This window comes from Rhagoletis pomonella, unplaced genomic scaffold, assembly GCF_013731165.1.
Source record: "Rhagoletis pomonella isolate Grant_MI unplaced genomic scaffold, Rhpom_1.0 Rhpom_scaffold_00004, whole genome shotgun sequence".
Classification (NCBI taxonomy): Eukaryota; Metazoa; Arthropoda; class Insecta; order Diptera; family Tephritidae; genus Rhagoletis; species Rhagoletis pomonella.
The window spans coordinates 80,195,957-80,202,707 of NW_023458558.1; positions in this window are offsets into that span (position 1 = coordinate 80,195,957).

Below are 6,751 nucleotides of genomic sequence, written 5' to 3' on the forward strand. Positions count from 1 at the left end.
TTCTCCCAGGTTCTTAAAAACATAGTTTCAACACTTTTTCCCACACAATCTGCACTCCATTACATTTCAATAGTACAGCAACCCAGGCCAATTAGACAGAAAAGGAAGATGCTAAAAGTAGAAATTGAGAACAGCAAGCGTAAATGTTTTCTTTAGCTGTGCGGCGATGCAGAAACAAATGCTTGGGGACTAGCGTATAAGGTCGTCATGGGGAAACTCCGTACCCCAGACCAAATGCCAGCTTCTCCTTGTGTTCTTGAAAACATTGTTTCAACACTTTTTTCCACACAATCTGAACTCCATTACATTTTAGTAGTACAGCAATCCTGTTTTCAATGAGGAGGTACAAGAAGCATGCAAGCGACTGGAACCATCTAGGGCTCCAGGGGCGGATTACATTCCTAATGTGGCACTGGAAAAAGCGATTAGTAATTCACTGACATCTTCGCTTTCCTGAAACTACTGCTGCTTCCGAAGCCCAATAAACCACTGACCGATCCGTCTCACTTCCGTTCAGTCTGCATGCTACTAGATTCGGCGGGAAATATCCTTGAGCATATTATATACAACCGTCTTAATACTTTCATTGAAGATTGTGGTGGCATATCACCAAATAAATTTGGCTTTCGAAAGAAAAGGTCTACTGTTGACGCAATTAAACTAGTGAAGAATATGGCGGAGGACGCCATAAAAGGTAAACTCTGGAAGGGAGGCACAACACAATACTGCATGATAGTAACTCTTGATGTTAAAAACGTTTTTAACTCGGCACCCTGGCAAAAGATCCTAGCGGCACTAGATGAGCTCCGTGCCCGCGTACCTCACTAGTTTAATCGCAAACTACTTTGATGTGCTCCAATATAATAACCACGAGGATGCCAAAGAATACAAGATTACCGGTGGTGTTCCACAGGCTTCAGTGTTGGGACCAGGGACCGAAAATAAAGATTATTTCAAAAATTTCAATGAAAAAAATCAAAAGGTTCAAAAAATCAGACCAATTTCGAGTATATAAATGTGCATGTTTTTTCATGCTCTGTATGAATCTCTTCCGATTTCAAAATGTTTGAGCGATATCTATAAAAATTATAACTAAGAATTACATTTCGATTTTAAATTAATCGCTCAAAAAAAAATCATATGTTGAGTTATATTTTTTTGATCAAAAATAAAACTCATTTTTCGAGTGTAATTTTTTTGCTTTGAAGCAATAATTATGTAGTGAGTGGTTTTCTTTTTGATCAAAAATAATCATTGTATTATTTGTTTTATATTTTTGATCAGAAATAATCAGCAGTTTTTGAGTTTCATTTTTTTCATCAATAATAATGATTATTCTTTGAGTTTTATTATTTTGATCGAAAATAAAACTCATTTCTTGAGCGTTATTTTTTCTCTCAGAACTCAGAGACTCTCAAAACGCCTCACTTCACCCAAACTCAACTCACCACACCTCAACTCACCTCACCGCAAGTCATCTCAACTCGCCCTAACTCACTTCACCTCAACTCACCACACCTCAACTCACCCCAACTCAACTCAACTACCTTACCTCAAGTCACCTCAACTCACGTCATCTCAGTTCAGCGAAGCAAATCACAAATACATTTTATTTCTGAACTGATCAGCGCATATTTGCTAGCCAATTCAACAATATCATGTACACATTCGCGAAAAATGCGAATGTTGAAACAAGGGTTTAAAATATTCATAACAGCCCAGTAGAAATCGGTTGTATGCATTCATGAAGAATGCTTGCTATATGAGTGAATTAGTGTGAACAATTCATGCGTAGTCATGAATTTCCACGAATAAATTTAAATTCTAGCGAATTGCAAGCGAATGTACGTTGTCGTTAAGTACATTTCTTGATAAATTTGAAGTGGAATTTTTGTAATATTTTCAGTCTTGTACAAAAATTTTAGTGATCGGACGTGTTGTGTGATACTATTTTCAGCACAAACATACTTTTACAACTTATGCATTTGCATATGGAAGTGCTACTTTTTTGTGTGTCTCCGTATATTAAAATGTATCAGAGAAGTAGCATTTACATATGGGGATACATATCTAGTCAGACTGCTTTAATACTGTTCCATTAATGCATTTTTGTATGTTTGAAACATTAATTCAGCCATATGCATACAGCAGTAGTACAAGCATTAGCGCACACAAGGGGTAGGTTTTGGGGTTCAAACCCCCCCTAAAGCTAATAACCTTAAATACAATCTGTATCTTAAAGCTAAGAATCCAGCTCTCAAGGAAATTATAAGAAATATTTATTATAATTTCTGTTGCTTGAAAAAGCTCTTTGCTTTCGCTGTAAATTTTCATGAGGGAATAAATATACGAGCATTTTTTTTCTTGAGAGCTGCAAACTGATTTAAGAAATTTTGGTAGAAGAAAATTTCTTTTCCATTTCTCGTCCGTCGTTTTATATGAATTTTTCGTTTTTCTTGAGAGTTCAGTTAATTTTTTCGGTATTTGAAATATTAAAAAAATTTAGCAATCGTGAAAAACCACCATCTCTATCGAAAACCAGAAATCGAAAAAATTAACATAGAAGTGCAAAAATTCATGGAATCAATAAATTTATTTTTACTGACTTTTTAAATTTTTTATTAGGTACTTTTGAAAGTTGAGTGCATCTTGAGTTTATAGAACATTTTATTAAACAAGTAGTTTTTAAGGAAAGAACACAACCGACTTCAATTCTCATATTCAAATTTAGGGGTACCGTTAATTTCTTCATGATCCAATCATCGGATCTCTAAAACAAATTACCGGACGAACCTTGAGGTACTATCTTTCTAATAAAATAAAGGATTATTGAAAACGGTTCACATGGTCCAAAGTTATGTATTCCGGCGAGATGATAACCTCCCTTTTTTTTGAAGTCGGTTAAAAGCGTTTGAGTTCTGTTAATCTGTAAATAAAGTGCAGTTTATGAATTTTAAAACGTTTATATATTTATTACATACTGTACATAAAACTTGCATAAATGTATTTTAAAGAGGGTATTATCTGAAGCAAATTTTCAGTATTTTCCGGCGATATATCTTCAGAAATATAAAACCCCCCCTAAAATATATTCCTGGGTGCGCCCCTGAGTACAAGTGTATCGTTAGTCTGAGAAATCACGCGTGTTAAATGGAAATGAAGGTTCATTTATACTGGCATGTATACACGGCAGCAAGCTCATGCCATCAACAGCAATGTCGTATGCATAAAACTTCTACTGGGAATCGGCATTTGTAAATATACATACATATATATGTACGTACAAATGTACGATTGGTCTGCTTTCGTCTTCTCCTCGCCGCACCCATCCATACAAATTATTCAATTTCTGCGAATCGGCACCAGAATGGCACGTGCGCGAAAATATTAACCCTACATTTCCGAAATATTTGGATTTTCGCATAAGTTTGCATTTAATAAAGCAATATTCGTACATTTTGTATGGAGAACAGTAATAATTAATTTAAAATTCTGCATGTAACCATTTCTCGACGATGCATATAACTTTCATAAACATCAAACATAAAAAGCGTTATATAGTGTGTTATTAACAGCTGGAACCAAAAAAACTCTGTCCGCTAAAATGGGTTAAACGCAAACTAGAATTGACATACCCAGTAGAAATCTTATGCATACAACATCGCTGTTGCTGGCATGAGCTTGCTGCTGTGTATACATGCCAGTATAAATGAACCTTCATTTCCATTTAACACGCGTGGTTTCTCAGAGCGTATGCGTACCTTAATCATAGAAAGAAGTCTATATAGTATATACATTAGGGTGCCCATCGAAAATGCTTTTTGTTTTTGGAAATTTCAAGCCCTACCGCCTAATTTTATTCCTTTTTATGAGAAATTTTATTGCCTATTTTTATAGATTTTTAAAAGGTCATTTAGAGGTCGCGACCTATCGATTTAGGTCAGAAAATACGATTTTGTAGATTTATGAGTTTTTGAATGACTATTTTTGCTTGGATTTCAAAGCGCGAATATTATCTGAGAAGAGAATATATAGGCCTTTAAAATAATAATATGTATAATAATCTATTTTCAGACTTGGCTTGTTGGGATTTTTTATCGGATAAAATTTAAAAAAAAAAAAAACATATTTCTCTAATTTTTTAAATTTTGACCATCAATAATTTCCACAATTTCAAAATATGTAGTACAAACGTACAAAAAACCGATTTTCGATGGGCACCCTAACATACATACATCTCTATGTACCCTACAATGTAATATTTCAATTTAAAGAAATAAAAAAAAGTGGGACCCCAGAATAAAGTAACTTACGAATGTAAAAATTAGTAAAAAAAGTGTTTTCTTTTTATTAAAATTCTGTTTAAACTATTTAAAAAAAAACAGGAAAATCAACTAGTCTTGGTTTTATCTCCAATTATTGAGGAGTTAGATGCAAAAAGGGCGCTTCTGTTAAAACTGCTTTCTGAGATATTGGCGATACATTTTTGATGTGTTATAACTTTCTTGTTGTTGTGGTATATAAAAAAAAAGAGGTATTGTTGTAGTATTGAAAAAAAAGGTCTACTGCGGAAAAAATCATCAGATTACCAGTATTCGGCCTAATTTAACTGTAATAAACGCTTTCGATCGAAAAACGTGTTACCTATGTCTTTTCTGAGTTAGGCTTTTTTTGGAAATGTTCAGCGGCCCAAATTATGCAAAAATACTTCTTTTAAAATGTAATTTTCATTTCGCGAAATAGTGTTTTTATACGAGTAGTATTTAGTTCATTCAAACGACGTATTTCAATGTGCATACAGCATGAAAATTTTATACAAAATTCCTTAGGCGCCGAACGCCGCCGCCGTCGCGCCGATAATTTCGTAACTCGGCGGCGGCGGGTGAGAAATGACAAAAAACGGCGGCGGCGTATACCTCTAGTATGCATATGGCTGAATTAATGTTTCAAACATACAAAAATGCATTAATGGAACAGTATTAAAGCAGTATATAGATATGTATCCCCATATGTAAATGCTACTTCTCTGATACATTTTAATATACGGAGACATACAAAAAAGTAGCACTTACATATGCAAATGCATAAGTTGTAAAAGAATGTTTGTGCTGAAAATAGTATCGCACAACACGTCCGATCACTAAAATTTTTGTACAAGACTGAAAATATTACAAAAATTCCACTTCAAATTTATCAAGAAATGTACTTAACGACAACGTACATTCGCTTGCAATTCGCTAGAATTTGAATTTATTCCTGGAAATTCATGACTACGCATGAATTGTTCACACTAATTCACTCATATAGCAAGCATTCTTCATAAATGCATACAACCGATTTCTACTGGGCTGTTATGAATATTTGCATTTTAAACCCTTGTTTCAACATTCGCATTTTTCGCGAATGTGTACATGATATTGTTGAATTGGCTAGCAAATACGCGCTGATCAGTTCAGCAATAAAATGTATTTGTGATTTGCTTCGCTGAACTAAGATAGCGTGAGTTGAGGTGACTTCAGGTAGGTAGTTGAGTTGAGTTGGGGTGAGTTGAGTTAAACGAGGTAAACGAGTTAAACGAGTATTCGGTTAAGAACTCACCCCCTCCAAGCAATAGGTTGGGCGCTGGGCTTGGGACCCGCTACGTTAAAACCCCTTACAGTGAAAAACAAAACTAACGTTGCTTATGACACCCCCCTTTTGATGACGGCCACGGCGAACATTAAAAGGACGACGAATCGAAGGCATGTCGGGAAGACAAAGGCTTACAACACCGCCATCCAAGAAATGCGTTGGACGGGGCGAGGCAATAACACATGGGGTCTTGCAACGTTGGAGCGCAAATTCGTTGGATTTGGAGTAGGGTAGAGCCTCCGTCGCCGAGTACTTTCGATCACCACGGTGGACTAGCGTATAGCCACAATACGCATCAAAGCGAGGTTCTTCAACAGCTCGCTCATTTGCGCCCAACACAAAGTGCACCGAACATGGGCAAAAGTGGAAAGACTTGCAACTTGGAATTTTTGGTATTATTTGAAAACGAACACTCCAATTAAAAAAACTTTCTATCTTATCTTGTAATAAAATAAACCGTAGGCCTTATACATACATACACCACCTCAAATCACAAGTAATTTGTACATACCATTTCACTTCGGCACTTGGCGTAAAAGTAGTAGTGGTAACAAATTTTTTTTTTTAAATAGATACATTTTCATCCATAACAAGTTGTACTTAAGTGTCTTTGATGGGGGTGATCGACTTGCACACACGCGACATCCCAAAGCGTCGACTCGTAGGTGTTTTCCCGTTTGTAGGATGGTAGGACGCTTGAAATTTTGGTAGGTTTCTTTGCTTACAAAACAGAAAAAATCTCTGGTTTGTTGTAATATGTCACTTTAGGTTTGTACCAGACGAGCCCGAGGGTGCTCAAAACAGCCCATAAAGCATTCCTCACGCTAGAAAAATGGATAATAGAGAGCGAATAGGTTCCACTTTTGGATCGTACACGAAACAGCCCGGACTTTTTTTTCCGTGCACAAATGTGCAAAAAGGCAATTTGAAATAACAGCTGTTGTTGTTTAAATCCGAAAACAAATTTTATAAAACTCAAAAGTGGAAAATACCACAGAATTTTCAGAAAATGTAGTTATTTGGTAATTTCATTAGCCATATAAGATAAATACCCTGGTCAAAGCAACATCGCAAAAATATATAGAAAAAGGTTTTTTCTTAACAGCGGTCGTCCCTCGGC